The following is a 19428-nucleotide window of genomic DNA, read 5'->3' on the forward strand; positions in this document are numbered from 1 at the left end:
CAGAATGTTGTATCAACATGATGGGTGTCCGGCACAATTTTCTCTGATGGCTAGTAATGAGTTGCAGAGACAATTCCCAAATCGTTGGATTGGATGAAAATTTGCGACAGAGAACTGTCAGAGCATGTGCTTCGATAAGTGCCGAAGTGATAAGGAATACCACTCAATCCATGACAAGGAGATTGCAGCACTGCACTGATACCAGTTGTTATCACTTCGAACACCTTCTGTAAATGGACGTTCGTGCTACCTATGTGATGTTCATTGACCTTCAAAGACCTTACAGGTACACATCATTGGTTTCATCTCGATAGCCACTATCAGAAAATAAGTATCAAACTATTGCACCCCATTTAAAGAAACAAAAGTTGACCTTCATATCTCTGAAGTGACCCCACCTAGCGACAAAAAACAATGTCATATTAAGGGCCCCATTGTCCCATGAAACGTTTCTCCCACAAACTTTTCATCTCCTATCATACTATCAGTTATTCTTGGTGGCAATAGTTAGTAACTCACGCTGTAGATCAAGCATGAAAACAGGAAGATGCCATGAACTATGAAGAAAGAAGCCTAATGGAAACAATGAACAGTCCAAGCTTAAGATGTGCAGCATCAACCATATTTGTATAACTAAGACATCATGGTTATGTGGTTACAGTGTAGGACAGTAAACCCATTTAGTAGGTTCTCGCTCACTTCTCATTTTCTACTAAATGGATATACTATAATTCACTCTTCAGGCCCAGCTCACGAAAATAAATTAATACAAAGAATATTTTTTCACATCACATTCACCAATTTTTACAAATAATTAGTTTTTTCATACAAAAGGTGAACATAAGAAAATGAATTTTATAAATTCTTTATAAAAGGTGAACATAAGAAACTAAAATGTAATATTGTTTTATAGAAGGTGAACATAATAAAATAAATTAAATGCATTTTGGTTAATGTAAAAAAGTGTCTATTATTCTTTGAATTCTGTAATAAGAAGATATAAAATAAAATTAATAATCAACTCATTTTTAATTTAATAAGAAAATCTTAGACATGATTAAAAAAAGTGTCTCTAAATAGGTGCATTATTAATGAAAATTTTTTAATATTATTCTTTGAATTTCCAGCAAGTATACTCATCTGCCCTGGAATAATAAATTCATTTTCATTTAATATTTTTTATAAAAGGAGAATATAGGAAAATAGAATTTAATATTTTTTTACAAAAGGTGAACATAAGAAAACAGAATTTAATATTATTTTATAAAAGGTGAACATAAGAAAATAAATAAAATGAATTATTGTGAATACAAGAAATCTATTCCTTTCTAATTCTTTCTTCTTTATCAGCAATAAGATTTTTATGATCTGTTGTATCTGACATGTTTTTAGAGATAAGTCTTATTTACAGTATTACCACAATTACATGTAACTTTAATTTTCTGATGTATTGATACACATTCTTTACAAATCTAACGAAATCCATTTTTTCGAAATTAATCATTATGAAATTCAATAATATTCTTTTTCTCTAAGTAGTCACCACACCGCTATAGCTGTTTGGTATTGTCCATTCCAAGATTACAAAATATAATAGGAAAAATAAAAATTCATTCTCAATAAAAGCAAATTTTTATGTTTTTATTTTCTTCTGAAAGTACTTCAAAATGAAATGCAAACAATCTCTAAAGAGATTCTTGAGTTTCTCCCGGCGTATTTGATAATCAAAATATAATTATAGTTTGATGTAAAGACCACTGAACTTTTTAGGCATGTCTTCACTTCCACGTATTTTCTTTTTAATGGAGAATACTACGAACAAACGGAGGGAGTCGCTATGAGTAGCCCACCTTCACCGGTGGTAACGAATTTGTACATGGAGAACTTCGAGGAGGAAGCCCTGTCGTCATCCGAATGGAAACCTACTTGCTTTTTCCATTACGTGGACGACAAGTTCGTCATCTGGCCACATGGTATGGATAAACTCCTTGACTTCCTTACACATCTAAACTCCATACACCCCAACACCAAATTCACTATGGAGACTGAAACGGAGGGTAAATTACCTTTCCTTGACGTCTTGGTCAAGAGAAGGGCTGACGTCACCCTAGGTCATGGGGTGTCTCGGAAGACAACGCACACTGATCTGTATTTGCACGCAGACAGCTGCCACCACCCTTCACAGAGGAATGGGGTACTTAAAACTCTAGTACATAGGGCGCGCACTATCTCTCACGCAGAGAGTCTATCCCAAGAATTGGAACATCTGAGAACTGTATTTCTAAAAAATGGGTACTCAGAGTCTCAGATTCAACGTGCTCTCCGCCCAACCACTACAGCACAGCCTGTGGAGATGGATGAAACCACGATGGAGGAGGTAGGCACTGCGTTTATTCCATATACAGCCGCACTCTCGGGGAAAATCGCTCGCGTTTTGAAGAAACACCGGGTCGGAACTGTGTTTTGTCCTCCGAATAAAACTCGTGCACTGGTGGGGAGCGCCAAAGACGACCTCGGTTTGAGGAAGGCCGGCGTGTACCAGATTCCGTGTCAATGTGGCAAGTCGTATGTTGGTCAGACGATGCGTACCGTCGAGGATCGATGCCGTGAACACCAGAGGCACACTCGACTGATGTATCCGAGCAAGTCGGTGGTCGCTGAACATTGTTTGTTGGAAAATCACGCTATGGACTATGAACGCACGAGGATTCTGGTACAGACGTCGAGATGCTGGGACAGCGTTGTTAGAGAGGCAATCGAAATTCCCAGCAATGACGACCTCATAAACCGTGACTGTGGCTATAATCTTATCAAGGCTTGGGAACCAGTGATTGGGTTAATCAAGAGTAAATCGAGCAAACGTATAGTTGTGACAACCACGGTGGACAGAGCCATCACACCGACGTCATCTCAGACGCTGTCGCAATCTGTTCCACCGCGCGACCGTGGCGCGAGGCGCGGACAGCGGAGGTTCGCGCCGCGGGCGGAGGGTATTTAAATCTGCCGCCGCCACGACCGAACTCAGTTCCCTCTGAGCAGCCATAGCGTACGGATCTCTGCGCCGGCACGTTCACAGTAGCTCAGTCCATCAGTTCACCTGATGATGGTGACATGTATGATCGCCAAAACTTTGTGCCCGTTGGACACTGTAGACCGGCAGTACACCCGTGAATATTTTTTCTAATTTTCTATTCATTTTTGGTAAAAATTTTCTGTAAGTATTCTGTGCTCTATAGTTTTCTTACCATACATCATCACATATGGTATAGTATCTGTAGGAATATTTTCATTAAGAGTTATACAAAGTTTCATACTTGTTTTCTATGAAGATACAATATTCTTTCTATGAGTCAAGTTAATCACATAGATTGGATGTTCGTTATGAAGTTATGTGAGGTTACGTCAGTGTCTGATTTGAGTAGTGTAACTCGTTTAAAATCGAGAAATGCATCGAATATTTTGAGAAAATTATTTGGAGGATTATTATTCCATGTTTATTGCTGGAAATTTTCGTTTCTTCCATTTTACAAGTACAAATTCTCTAGATTAACTGGTCAAATAATGAAGTCAGGTTTTCTTACCATACATCATCACATATGCTACTATATTTGCAATTTGTTTGAAATGTAAAAAACACGAAATAAGGCCTATCAAATTCCACTAAGTTATAGTAATTTGCGATATCGAAATTTATCTTGCCACTCAATCCTGCAAATTCTACAGTTTGTAGTTCATAATAAAAAGTATTAGAATTTTCGGATTTTTCAGAATATTTTCTCGTTGTTCTAACTCTTAACTTGGTTCATATTTAACAATTTATACACGAATCTCAATCGATTCTGTTACAATTTTTCCTTCCTTGCGAAGTGTATCATTAATTTCAATTCCAGCATCGTCATAATCAGGCCATCTAAGAATTGCATCTCCAGAACTAGTAGATCTAGTAAAAATTACTGTTACATCTCCTTCCCACATAATTTCTTCATAATGTTTAAAAATCCACCAAGCTTATTTTATCATTAACAGATGAAGTCAAGTATAACATAGCTGTTTATGAGCTAAAAGGATGTATCGTTCAGGATAAAATATTATTTATTTTCTTTATGGTCACAAAATCAAACAGTCCTGCCATGCAATTATCGATTAATTTTTATTGTATTTTCCTTCATATGTTTTATAATCTAATTCTGACCCATCTGGATCAGCTATAACAGTTATAATGTTCATGTACAATTGTGTATGGTTCAGATGAAACCATCTATCTCCAATATTTATTTCAATTTCTGTATCCTTGTTGGGTGCATTTTAATTACCTCTTGTTTTCTCATTCACAAGAAATGAGTAAACCTGTTAACTCTAGATTTTTTTATGATTTATTAAGGATAAAATTTATTAAGAAATTTTTAAAAAACTGCTACACAAGCACCATTAAAGTCAAAGAGATTTTCATTTTCAGAAACTATAGTAATTTTTAAATCTTGAATAGCATCGGAAATAGTAATATCTACAGAATAATGTGGTTCATAAATCATTGGTCTCCAAAATTCAGCATTTGGTTTAAATGAAGCAATAATATTAATTTCTCTATGAAAATGATCAGTATATTTAACAAATATTCCATCAGCTAAATTAAGATTTATAGTAATTTATTCCTATGGAATAATTTTAGGAACATCTTTAGTAACAGTTTGTTTATTAGGTTCAACAATTTGATTATTAAATCCTAAAACTTGACCAACACAATCTTCTTTATCCATAAATAATTTTAATCACTTTATGACAGCTCAACTTAAATTTTCATCTGTTTAAATATGAATATTTGGCTTTTTCGATTGAATAAATTTTTCTAAATTTTTCAAATTGTATTACCTATAAGAGTTTCAATTGTTTCTCTGCTGATGTAAACTTTATTATTTTTCAATGTAACATTTGGAGTTAAGAAAGTTGAATATAAACCAACTAGTGAAACATTTTTGTACGTTTCTCTAATTCGAATGATTAATCTACTTTTACGAATGGATGATTTATCATTTAACTGAAATAATCTATGTATTTGCTATTAAAAAAATTATTAAGTAAAAGATAGTTTGGGAACCAAAAATAAGAATTCCAGAATAGGTATCAAAAAATAGCATGGTAAACTATTACCAAATTCTATTCGACAGGACCAACTTGTTGTGGAAAGCCAATGTCATTGATTGGCTATTATATTCTAGCCACAGGATGGCTGAATTGGATTAAAATTAAGATTAGATCTAACAAAATATATAGAATTTATGAAAAGATATGAAAAAAATTAAGGCTACCTTTATTGAAAATAATGAAGAAATTATTCCATCAGATCAATGTCAAAATAATTCAGTTATATTTGATGACTTCATTTTTGAGAATCAAGATTCAGTTAGACAATATTTTACTAGAGGAAAACATAATGGAATAGATTGTTTTTATTTTGCTCAAATTTATTAAAAAATATCAAAACAATTAGTCAGAGATAATCTTAATTATTAAATATTTTCAGACAAGATGAAACAAATTTAAGTCATATTTATCACATGTTCATTGGTAGTGATTTAAAGTTTGACAATTTTAAAGAAATGTATAGTAAATTTTGGACTGATCAGTTTGGATTTTTTATGATGGATACGACTAGAAATCCGAATAAAGTAAGTTAAAAAATAAAATATAGAATTTCTTAAAAGTGTTAAACATAGACATTAATCATAAACATTTAAAAATGTTTATTTAATACTTTTCATCTCCAATAAACGTTCGCAATTTACAATGCAGAAGTTGTTAAAAAAGCTAAACAAACTAGAAAGGAAGCTGTAGAATTGAAAGAAAAATTCAAGCTTTGGAATAAACAACCATGAACAGAACATGAAAATATAAAAAAGGTCAACCAGTTATCGATTAAACTGTAAAACTTAAACAAGGATTAGGAGATTATGTTTTGAAAGCTATAAAAAGGAGAAGTTGAAATACAAATGATTAATTATCAGCAACAACCTCATCTAGAAGGGTTTGGAAACTTATCAATAATCAGAAAAGTACGAAATTAGTCTGATGATATTCCTATTAAATATGACTATACACATAAGTGAATCAGAAATTCAAACTGCATTGCAAAATATGAAGAAGAGAAAAAAAAGGTGCTGTTAAAAAAAAAGGAGACACAGTATATAAGTTTCTTTGGCAGTTGCCAGGATGTTGTTGAAAATATAAAAAATAAAGATGTTACAAAAATAAATGTTAATGAAAGAATGATAAAATACATTAATCATAGTGAAGATCCAACTTTTGAATTAAAACATGTTGATAGATTTAAATTTGTTGACTGTTTCCCAGTTATTTTAGATGGCGATAAATTAAAAAAATTGGTGGAAAAGAACACAAAGGCACAAATGCTCTAATGAATCTTAACTAAAACACAAATTACTGTGGATCATATGGGAGAAAAAATTGATTCTGTTGATTTATCAAGTTATGCAGATATATTGTACCATTCAGAAGCATTATATTCTTAAACTAATGCAAATAAAATAAAGTCAAGTACAGGTAAAAATTACATTAAACTGGTATAAGAAAATGTTAATGTCAGTTTTCCAAGAGTATATCAAGTATCATCACATTCTTCAGATTATTCAGATGCAAAAACAGGTGAAGTTTTAGTAAAAATATATTCAGAAGAACCAGTTGAATATATTTGAATGGAAGATGTTAGAGATTTAATTGATAGTTTAACAGTAATTCATGGTGAAGTATTAGCTAGAAATGAAAATTACCATGATGAAAAAGTTGGAATGATGCAGAAGTTAACAAACAAATTTGGCGCTTTATTATTAACAATTCCAAAGAAATTCCATGTTTGATTGGATTTTAGAATAATTTACCACCTACGTTTTGGAAAATTAACAATGGCCTTACTGCAGTGGATACACTGGTTACTGTCAGATCACGGAAATTAGGCACTGTCGGGAGTGGCTGCCACTTGGATGGGTGACTATCCAGGGCGCCATGCACTGTTGCCATGTTTTGGGATATACCCAGTCTTGTGATGCCAATTGAGGAGATACTCAACCGAATAGTGGCGGCTCTGGTCAATGAAACCCATTATTACTTCTGGGAGATGTGTGCTCACCACATGCTCCTCTCATCCGTATCTTTAGCTCAGGATGTCATGGCGGTCAGATGGTCCCGACGGGCCACTTGTGGCCTGAAGACTGAGTGTTTTCTTTTGGAAAAGTGAAAAATATGGTAAAGGAATAGTAAATTGGGCTTTAAATAATTTACAATTGCCAGAGACGCTTCTATGAGGATAATCGTTCTGCAGACCTTTCACTGAACTAGAAGAAAGATTAGCATGTGGTGGTCCAGGAAAAAATAAATTAGATGAAGCTTTTAAAAAATATGGTTTACCTAATGTGATCATAAAGCTTTAGAATCCAGGCAACAATCTGATAAAGAATTTCAATTAGCTCCCAAAGAAAGAATGTGTGCAAGAAATGATTCATTAGCAGACAAATTGCTGCAACTGCAGTTAGAGGAATTATGTATGGAAAACAAAAATTAAGAATGCGTTTAGATGTTGCACCAGCAGAAGCAGCCTGAAGTCCATGGCTTGATGTTGATGAAAATAGGTGGTGCAACGGATTTTTACGTACGTGCGTGCGATGCACCAATTATGACTAATTATTTGTTGCTGCTGCAATGCAATTGGTATTATAATTTTTGTTCACCTACCTCTTTACAGCGGTAGAAATTCGCACGTAAACTCCTGACTGCAGCTACTTACGAGATCAAAGAAAAGCAGTGTTGAGGAAACTGTAACCTCATAGCTACCCGCCGGAGTCCACTTTAAGTAAAATTTGCTGAAAATTGTCTATGTACTTTAAAGAAATGATTCGGAAAGGGGATGTCACTCGTACTTTAAACATGAAGTTAAAAATTTAAACCTTCAGTAGATCTTTATTGCCGTAAAGCAAGATCATCAGCCCATATTTACGAAAATTACTAACGTTTCTACTCACAGTTATCACCATACCTAAAACAGCCAGAACTTTTACCTTCCGAAATTCCGAAACCAATTACTTGTAACACAGTCAATGATCGGCCAATTACTTCTGCATACGATATTCAGTGGTTGTCTTTAGTTAAAGTTTATGCTCGCCATGAAATACTCAGTAAGAATATACTCAGTACCGCCACACTATCTGATTCAAAGTTCACTCGCGATTTTCGGCGGAACGAATTATCAGAATACTCTAAAGTTTTCATAAACAGTTTCTGGTCACTACCACATACCATTAACACTGGACCATAACGCGGAAGTCATCCCAAGACTTCATCTTACACATAATGCGAAAAGTCACCTCCAGCATAACCGCCTCCAATCAAAGCTATCTCGCGACTCCCCTCTCACTCTCCCACACTCAAACTAATTAAATAAACAAAACAAAATGAACTATAAGCTTTGCTCTACATCTGGAAATTTATTATGTAGTTGCGAATTTTCTGGCTATCTTATACATAAACATACATACTTGGACATCCGACATTCACTAGTAGGGGAACCACTAGTGGATTCGTTCCCATGTTACAGAGTTGGAACACTTGCCAGTTCCTGTAGAGAATTACATGAATGATTTTTTAATAATGCCGAACGTCCCACATACTCTCATGCACGCATTCTCATTCACACGCACCTTACACACAATACACATATTTACTTAGAATTCTTGAAATTATTATTATAGAAAAGTTACAGAGGTTTTCCGAAACTAAAAACTTTCCAAATTTATATATGAACACTGAAAGTGTTATCAGATCATCGTACATAGTCACTGAAGGTGAACTATTACATCACTGTATTTATTTAAATTCTTGACTCTCGGAAAATTACGTTTTTTTTAATTTTACTAACTTCCAAAATACAACTATTTTTGATCTCAGACTTTGACATATTGTTTGTTTTCACAACAGAAGGATGTACATCAAATATGACGTTCCTCAGGTTATTCCTTTATTAGTTATTAATATTTTTAGTTTCGTATAATGTAAGTGGCCTGCCAGCGCTACTCCACTGCTTTCACATGCGCAGCTGCAACAGATGGTCGTGACGTCAGGACACAACTCGTCGGTTACTGCCCGTATAATACTCTGCCGGCTTACACTGCAGCCCACATACATTCTGAAGTAAAGCTTTTAATAGACAAATGGGCGATCGCCCACTAGTTGCGATGCCACACACATCCTGAGGAACTAAAATTTTTAATTTCTTAACAAATTTTTGTTTCTTAATGTTTTTCTATTAAAGATTTACTTTAACCGTTATTATTTGTCATTTCTGGTCTTGTATATATTTCATTCATCAATATCTAGGGCTGATGACCTACAATCAGTTAACTGTAGATATATATGGTAAATCATCAATACTAAAATAAATAAGTTACAATCTTCATATGTTTTTTTTACAAGTTGCTGAAAAAGAAAGAAACCTACAATACACTCTTTTTACATCACACGCACACTAACAACATAATCGCTTTGGTGAGCATCACCTCTGAACACTTACACTTTTCACTTCTGCTAGCACTCATTGTCCGACTTGGCCCTGCTTTGGAGGTCCATAAGAGACTCGTGCTACTACAACCTTACGCCAGCGCACCTGAAAAATTCAGCTGGCCTCAGTTTCCATCCTTAAATGCTACGTCTTAACCTAACACAATAACCATCCCAAAATTATTTTAATCATAGTTTTCATGACTCTTACTGAATAACTCTACTTTTCCAAGTCATCATGCAAAATTTTCTTTCCAATATTTCCATTTACAAATACCTTTTTTTTAGTTAAAAGTGAACTAACTTTCCTACAAGCAGTACCAATGTGGCACATTTACTATTAATTTTTCTTCAATTTTTTTTCATGGCAATGAATCAAACAAGTTACTGTTACATATAAATATAAACAAATTATTTCTAACAAATAGTACACAAATATACTTCAAGTTTCAGCCAGTCCTTATGGCTCTCCAAATCCGGTGCACCACATAACCTTACAAAACACAAAATTACTCATATATATATACAATTTTTCAATTTTTCTCCAGGCAATCTCCTGCAGTCCTGTACAATAAACACCATCTGAAAACACATATAAACACTACACATTCCTTAAATCTACTAATCTTAAAATTGTTCTATTGACTTCTGGGGCACTTGAATGGTTCAGATTCATATATGGGTTCCTCTTGACTAAAGTCAACTTGGGGTTTCTCGAGCCAGCCTTTTGCTGCTCTGTTACAATAATCTCCAACTCAGGTTTCACAAAATTCAACATGAGGTTTCTCTAGTCACATTCAGTATTTGTTACATAGTCATATCCATACTACACTCATTCAGATTAGTAATGGTTAATAACGTCTCAATTTATTCTGGGCTATGTCAGGTTCCTTCTCACTTCTCTCATTTGCACATCCACCTGTTTTTAAGCTTTGATCCTGTTTTTGTTTACTTACATTACCTCACTCCGTTTACAAACATAGCCTCTCCTTCTTTTACCAACATTGAGCAGGCAACACCTTGCCTCTCACTCCTTTGTTTATTATTATTTAGCAGGCAACACTTTTACTGCTCTGTTACACATTACCGTCGTTTTACAGCCAGCCTTGCTGCTCTGTAATTATTTCCTCTCATACATACTTATTCAAACATTTTCTCATTACCTTACACAAATATTCTTCTTACAACATATTACCATTATTTTACAGACAGCCTTGCTGCTCTGTATCATACCTTAACCTCCCATACCAAAACTACCTCCCGAGGTTCTCACGCCATTTATTCACATACTTAATACTACGATTGAGCAGGCAACACCTAGCCTCTCTACTGACATTATGCAGGCCACACCCTGCCTCTCTTCCCAAAACAACCTCCTGGTACTCTCTCTAACGCTAGATAGTGAAGGAAGAAAGAAGATAGTAAAAAGTTCTGAATGAAATGAAGGGGAATGTTGACAATACAAAGACCTAGTGCTCATCAAGCACTTAGCTCTGCAAAGAGTACAAAGCCCTCTGAGGTATTTTCGTCTCTGACGCTGCTAGATAGTGAAGAAAGAAAAAAGATAGTAAGAAGTTCTGAATGAAATAAGGGGAAGGTTGACAATACAAAATGAAAGGAAATAGTATTGTCATACGACTCGAGACCTAGTGTTCGTCACGCACTTAGCTCTGCAAAGAGTGCAAAGCCCTCTGAGGTATTTTCGTCTCTGACGCTATATAACTCAGACGGATCCACTTCTTTACCTCCACTGTACTCATTGTAACCTTCCATCAGTTTTGTGGTCTTGCAAATACGGATTGGAAAGTCATTCAGTTCTGTGTCGTCACATGGTCTCTTACCTATAAAGGGTATTGTTATATGGTTACCATTAATTCTAACCATTAAATCATTTGTCCCGAAATTTACCCATCCTTCATGTTTACTATGAAAATCAGCACCCACCAGCATATCTACGGTTAGTCCACTTATTACTAAGAAGTTCTGCTTAATTACTACCCCCTTTACAACTATGGGTAGAAATAATTCTTGCTTTACCACCTTCTTGGTTTTTCCTGTTGCTACAATTATATTTAAGCCACTTACTGGCATCTTTACTACTTGTTTATTATCTGGGACTCTATTCACAAAATTTTGTGACACAGCACACACCTCTGATCCTGTATCTATTAAACACTTTACCTTTTCATTTAATACACTCAACTCTATTATTGGTTTTACTTCGTCTAATAAATCCTGTACCATTTCCCTTCTGTCAAAAACTGTCTTCTGGGTGGATATCACATTCACGCTTACAGGGTCCCCCTCATGCTTAATATTATCCCTGTTATTAGTGGCAGCTCCTACCAGTCTGTCCACTAGTGTTAAATCGAAACATCTCTCTAGTGTTTCTCTTCCTTTACTCACCTCTGTTTCTGCGACCATAACCCAGGTGTCGTCAGCGATATATATATATCCTCCACTTCCTCCTTCTTCTCTTCTTCTTCACAACCCTCAACTACTTCAAATAACCTATTAAGCACATCTTTGACCTCTGCTTCATTTCTTTTTCCACCACTGTCAGACAGATCCTCATCTGTTTTGCTGTGCAGATTTACCTTCACCTCCTGATTCAAAACCTTATTATTACTACGTATATCTTCGATAAGCGTGTTCTTATTCTTATTGTTAATGTTACTGTGCCCCATTAACTCTACTTTAATTACTTCTGCTGTCTCTTGTTGCTCCCCGTTGTTCTTCCCTTCTTTCGTAGCAACTATATTAATGCTAAGTGGTTTTACTGGTGCCTTTCTTATGGATGGTTTTGCCAGCGGGTTTAACTGGGAATACCGTTGTCTACAAACGCTACCATAATCGTAGACAGCTACAAGTTTTCCGACCGCGGTGCGTCACCGCTAACTGACGTCCTTTGCCAGCTGGTTGCATCACCTCCTGACATCTGTTGGCCGTCTCTCTACTGCCTCCGGTCACTGACCCGATTATCATATGTCCTGCCCCTCCCTTGTGACCTACCTCGATGTCTGCCTCCTCTCTGCACACTCATTCTGCTTATGTTTACATCAGTGCGATTGTCATTCTGCCTAACAGGAGGGCGATACTCTCTTCTCGCACTTTCCTCCTCTTTGAGTACTGATTCAACGCGTTCTAGATATTGTACAAATTTATCTACATTGTCTCTAGGTGCAGATATTATTTTATTCTTCCAATTCCAAGGTAACTTATTTTCTACCCCCAAAATGATTTGCTCCATTTCTACTTTATTATTAAGATAGGATAGAGTAGTTACCCACCTTTGTACAAATCTTTTTATTCCTTCTTTCTTGGGGTCGTATTTTTCCCCAGACCAGAAACTGTTAAGTACATCCATTTGCTTTCGCTTACCCCAGTATTCTTCAAAGGAAGCGTGTTTAAATTCCTGTAATTTAGTATATTTTTCTGAGGCCAAGTTCCCCCAGATTCTTGCCTCCCCCATTAAGTTTGAAGTAATAAATCCGATCTTCTGCTTATCACTCCACACTTTAGGCAAGATATCCTCAAAGTCATTCCAAAACTCACGTGGATGTACATTTTTATTGGGATCAAACTTGAGAAACTGCAGATGGGTGACATAAGCAATCTCAGTGGATTCTACTATTCCACTAGACATAATGCTACCACTATTGTTAGTAACGCACTGTTCTACTTTTGTTAGCCGACAGTCATGCTCACACAATTGCTCATTCATACTTTCACTGAATTGATTAATGTAAGTTTCCAAGCCAGTGACTTTATTTATTACCTGAGCCCCAAGTTTGTCACACTTATCTTTATTTTCCTTCAATTTACATTCTAAGGCAGCGTGATTTATTTCACTATAATTTTCTACCCCTTTGATATATTCACGAGCCTTGACTATTTCTGAATTTACATGCACTTTAAATTGCTGGTGGTCATCAGTAACTTGTTCGATTTGTGTAGTTAATTCACTTTTTACTTGAACAATAGTCTGCGTACATTCCTGTTTAACCTGATTTATTTCAATTTTTACATTATTACTAAGCACTGCCATGTCATGCTTCCAACAATCTCTTAGATCTGAAATTCTTGAATCCAACTCAGATTCTATTTCCTCACCCATATTACTCATTCTTAACTCTAACCCACTCATTTTTGAATCTATCTCAGAACCCATTTTTGTCATATCAGAACCTAATTTGGTCATATTAACTTTCATCTCCTCACTTAATGAGGTACCAATTTTCGTCATTTTAGCTTCCATATCATCACTTAATGAGGTACCCATTTTCGTCATATTAGAATCCATTTTCGTCATATTAGCATCTAAACCATTCAATTTTGCCAATAGACTCATTAACATACCTGCCACACTATCTGTCGCCCCATCATTTACTGATACAATGTCTCGATTAATATTATCTACTGGCACAGGTAGATCTGAAACACTGGGATCTGATACATTCTGTTCCACCTCCGATCCATAATTAACACTTATTGACTCTGTCAAACTACTACTGAAATTGGGTTGGGACACATCCAAACTAATGTTCATGGGATCATAAATCTCTTCCCCTTGTTCTTTTCCCCTATCTACATTCAGTTCGTCCTCTACATTTGTTTGCTTACACTCAGCCATTTTATTCAGTTTTTTATTTCACACACACAAAGTTTTAAAAAGCACACTACTTAACTTTACGCTTCTGATGTCTCCAACACGGCTAGCTGAGGCTGCGGGTCCGATCACCATGCACTGGGCTGCCGTACCAGTTTACGGGCCACCACTCCGGTCAGCGCTACGAACTGCTTCCGCTGCCGCCGTCGAGTCGTCTCGTAGTCTGCCAGATGTCGCCGTGATCAGCTACTTCAGTAGGCGCGATATAACCGCAAAATTCATCCGCCAAGCACATCAAACACACTCACAGTTAATGGGCTATCATTGTCTTTCTGTCCACGAGGCGATAGTTCACTCTTAATATTTGTCCTTTCCCCAGTTCCTATTTATTCGTGAGCACTTTTTTATCGTCCGGTTACACACACAATACTGCTTTTAATTAAATGTTTCATTATCCTTCCCGCCCGATGCACCAATTGCGACGGATTTTTACGTGCGAGAGTGTGATGCACCAATTGCGACGGATTATTCGTTGCTGCTGCAATGCAATTTCTTTTATAATTTTTGTTCACCTACCTCTTTACAGCGATAGAACTTCGCACGTAAACTCCTGACTGCAGCTACTTACGAGATCAAAGAAAAGCAGTGTTGAGGAAACTGTAACCTCATAGCTACCCGCCGGAGGCGCTATAAATAAAATTTGCTGAAAATTGTCTATGTACTTTAAAGAAATGATTCGGAAAGGGGATGTCACTCGTACTTTAAACATGAAGTTCAAATTTAAACCTTCAATAGATCTTTATTGCCGTAAAGCAAGATCATCAGCGCACATTTACGAAAATTACTAACGTTTCTGCTCACAGTTATCACCATACCTAAAACAGCCAGAACTTTTACCTTCCGAAATTCCGAAACCAATTACTTGTAACAACACTATCTAATTCAAAGTTCACTCACGATTTTCGTCGGAACGAATTATCAGAACACTCTAAAGTTTTCATAAACAGTTTCTGGTCACTACCAGATACCATTAACACTGGACCATAACGCGGAAGTCATCCCAAGACTTCATCTTACACATAATGCGAAAAGTCACCTCCAGCATAACCGCCTCCAATCAAAGCTATCTCGCGACTCCCCTCTCACTCTCCCACACTCAAACTATATCTCCTCGTTAGGCGGCCAACCGTCTGGCTTCTCATTGGCTGTCAGCACTTACGACCAATGAGAACTCTCTTCTAGGGCGCGGCTCGCGCCAAAATCTAGCAAGCACCAACCACTTCTCTAGGCACATTGACGTCATCAAATTAAGTAACACAAAACTCTCTAATTAAATAAACAAAACAAAATGAACTATAAGCTTTGCTCTACATCTGGAAATTTATTATGCAGTTGCGAAATTTCTGGCTATCTTATACATAAACATACATACTTGGACATCCGACATTCACTAGTAGGGGAACCACTAGTGGATTCGTTCCCATGTTACAGAGTTGGAACACTTGCCAGTTCCTGTAGAGAATTACATGAATGATTTTTTAATAATGCCGAACGTCCCACATACTCTCATGCACGCATTCTCATTCACACGCACCCTAACACACAATACACATATTTACTTAGAATTCTTGAAATTATTATTATAGAAAAGTTACAGAGGTTTTCCGAAACTAAAAACTTTCCAAATTTATATATGAACACTGAAAGTGTTATCAGATCATCGTACATAGTCACTGGAGGTGAACTATTACATCACTGTATTTATTTAAATTTTGACTCTCGGAAAATTACCTTTTTTTTGGAATTTTACCAACTTCCAAAATACAACTATTTTTATCTGACTTTGACTTATTTTGTTTTCACAACAGAAGGATGTACATCAAATATGACGTTCCTCAGGTTATTCCTTTATTAGTTATTAATATTTTTAGTTTCGTATAATGTAAGTGGCCTGCCAGCGCTACTCCACTGCTTTCACACGCGCAGCTGCAACAGATGGTCATGATGTCAGGACACAACTCGTCGGTTACTGCCCGTATAATACTCTGCCGGCTTACACTGCAGCCCACATACATTCTTAAGTAAAACTTTTAATAGACCAATGGGCGATCATGCACTAGTTGCGACGCCACAGTGGGGATTATAAAATTAATAGTTTTTATCTTCTAATAAAATTTATTGTATTTAAATGTAAGTAATACATAGCCCAATGTACAATATTAAAACATTGACAATAAAATACATATTAGAAAGACAACTAAAATGTTATGTGGAAGAATGGCTATTCATTGATATGATGCTAGAAAAGGAATTCAAATACCAATTTCAGTTTATTTGAGAAATTTAAGAATTGAGATTGTTAGAACTGAACCTATAAGGTCTGTAGTAGTTTCATCAAGGAAAACACTGGAATAGAAGAGCAGAATGAAATAGAATAATATGATAAGTCAATTTTATTGAATCCGCGTTTAGCATATTATTACAATGTTAAAAAAACAAGAGATCAAGAGAAAAGTGGCAAATCTAGAAGAGATTACTGTCATAGACATATTCAAGATCAATAATGGTGTGAAAATGAAGAAATACAAATAAACTGAGACTGAAAACAAAATTTAGTGAGGAAAATCTATTTGAAGAAGCTTTTATGGAGTTACATAGAATAGAATAAAAAAATTTAAATTCTTTATCTAAACTTTTCAATTGATTATACTTTGCTACCAACTGGCAACACTAAACCATAATTAATTAAAATTAAATTAAACTATGAACAATTAACTGATGTGCAGAAAAGAAAGAAAGAAAGAGAAAAAATTGTGGAAATTTACTTATTACATTAGGTATTTCTGTTGTAAAAAGGTTATTCAATATCTGAGAAAAAGGAAGGTAGAGGACTAACACAACACAAAGTTGGATTTCTTCCATTACTATTAGCTGCTTTACCTTGTTTAGCAACTTTTGGTTCACTTGTTGGGGGTTCTCCAGCATTCGCTAATGCAGTAATAAACAAGAAACAAGCTGATGTAGGTTTGTAAGAACATAAAAGACATAATGAAGCAATGGAAAAGTAAGCCTGCACAGGAGTCAAAAAAGTAAAAAAATTCAAGTAAGTAATTCAATAATTTAATAATCCATTACCTAATTTTGACATAGAAGAATTAGTTAAACAATTAAAAATTTAATATTTTGGTGTTTTTTATGATTGATGAATTAGCTAATGAAACAAAAAATTTAGAATGTGGAACAGTTTATTTATCAGTATATGCATCTGATCATCATTATACTTATTTGATTTCTTATTATTAAAGTAATGACCAAAAATTTGTTTCTGATTTGTTTGGTGGAAATATTCCAAAATAATTGGATAAATATCTCGATTCAAGTGTGGTGTACTATAATGGAAACTGAATTCGGAATTTTGATGAAGCGATATGTGGATATTTGTGTCTATTTGTTTTGAAACTATCATGCATTATTTGTAAGTTTAATGATATTTTGATTTTAATAAATGGACCCATTTGAAACGAGGTGCAGCCTAAAGGTCAAACACTTAATGATCAGATAAATTTAGAAAACATAAAAAATGAATTTGAACAAAAAATAGAAAGTTTAATTAAACAATTCCATAAAGAATAGCATGTCATTTTTAAAGTGACTGAAGGATATATTGATTTTAAAGGTAGAAGAATAGTAGATATAAACGATCTAGTAAATGGTCATGATGTTGTTACTAAACAGTACTTTGAAAAAGAATATGTCACAAAAGCTGAATATACAAGTTTTTTCACGCAGTTGAATAATTATGTGTCTAAAACACATTTTAATGAAAAAGTTCCACAGATTCTTCAAGATAATGTTAACACTACAGTAGGTCTTAATGAAAAAATGAAAAGCAAGCATATAGGTCATACATTTTCTTTAGATAGTTGTAATAGATTAGAAAATATGGTATATGATAGAGAAGTAATTGAATTTCCTTTTTGACTGGAGATAACCGAAAAATACAACATTCTGAATATGCTTACAGCCTTAAAATAATTATTCTTGCTGGTAGGAATATAATCAAAGATTTGCAATTTGACGATTTTGATATTAAGTATGTGTATATGATAAAAAATATGAAATAAATAATAACAATCACTCAATCACTGTACACAAATCAAATTTTCTAACTGTAAGATTAACCCTTTGTCTGCTGGGGAAGTGTTAACCCATCATTTCCCTGGCATGCCTGACATGTATAAGTGCGGCCCTCAGGACTTCCTTACAGCGCTAGACCTGTTGATGCGTACCACGCCACCGGCGTTTACACCACTAGGGACGAGTTAATGCGCGCTGAGTCACAGCTATCTGAGCGCTACGACCATGTAAAGTCGCAGAGCTGTCTTTCCATCCTGCTCTTCCAGTAACTGTTTAGTGGTCTGACTGTATGGTTCGAGAGTGCACATATGTTTGTTGCTGTGTTCGCTATTTGCATAATTCGACTTCAATTCCTGTGTTTTCGCCAGTTTTCTTGATTTCTATGTGAGAAATGTCACGTCGCCATGGTTGCACAGATAAAGAAATCCTTGATGTGCTCACTAAGAGCGACAGTGAGTGTGGATTATCCGACGTTGCTAGCAGTGATGAGCCTTCAACAGAATCTCGAAGCTGTAGTCCTTTACATCAGAGGGGAGAGCAAGAAATACAGACAGCAGGTCCTCTGAAGCTGAGGAATCAGAAAGTGTCAGTGAAACGGTTTGGGAAACAGCACAGTGACACATTTGACTGGAAATAAACCGGTTTACAGCCATTAAACCACTACTTCGATGACTCGAGTTCAGGACACAAATGTCAATTAGATACTGACCCAAGCATTCTTTCATTTCATGTCTCAAGAATTGCTGCAATTTATTGCAGACGAAACATTACGTTTTTACGTTTACACCAGAGAAAATACTACAGAATCTGTGAATTCTCGACTGTCAAATGGAAAGACACTGGATTTGTGGAAATGTATTGTTTTGTTGCTATTTGCCTTCTAATGGCGCAAGTGATTATTGGTCCAGAGACACACTTTTGAACACACCAGTTTTCAGCGATATTATGTCCTAAGACCGTTTTTGTCTACGTCTGAGTATGATACACGTCAGTGATAGCTCTGTGAGTACTGGAGGCGACAGTCTATTTCAGATTTGGACGATTGTTGACAGAGTTCGTAAGATGTCTCGTAATACATTTCGCCCACATCACAAGCTTTGTGGAGATGAAAGTCTCTTGCT

This window comes from Schistocerca nitens, chromosome 1 (assembly GCF_023898315.1).
Source record: "Schistocerca nitens isolate TAMUIC-IGC-003100 chromosome 1, iqSchNite1.1, whole genome shotgun sequence".
Taxonomy (NCBI): domain Eukaryota; kingdom Metazoa; phylum Arthropoda; class Insecta; order Orthoptera; family Acrididae; genus Schistocerca; species Schistocerca nitens.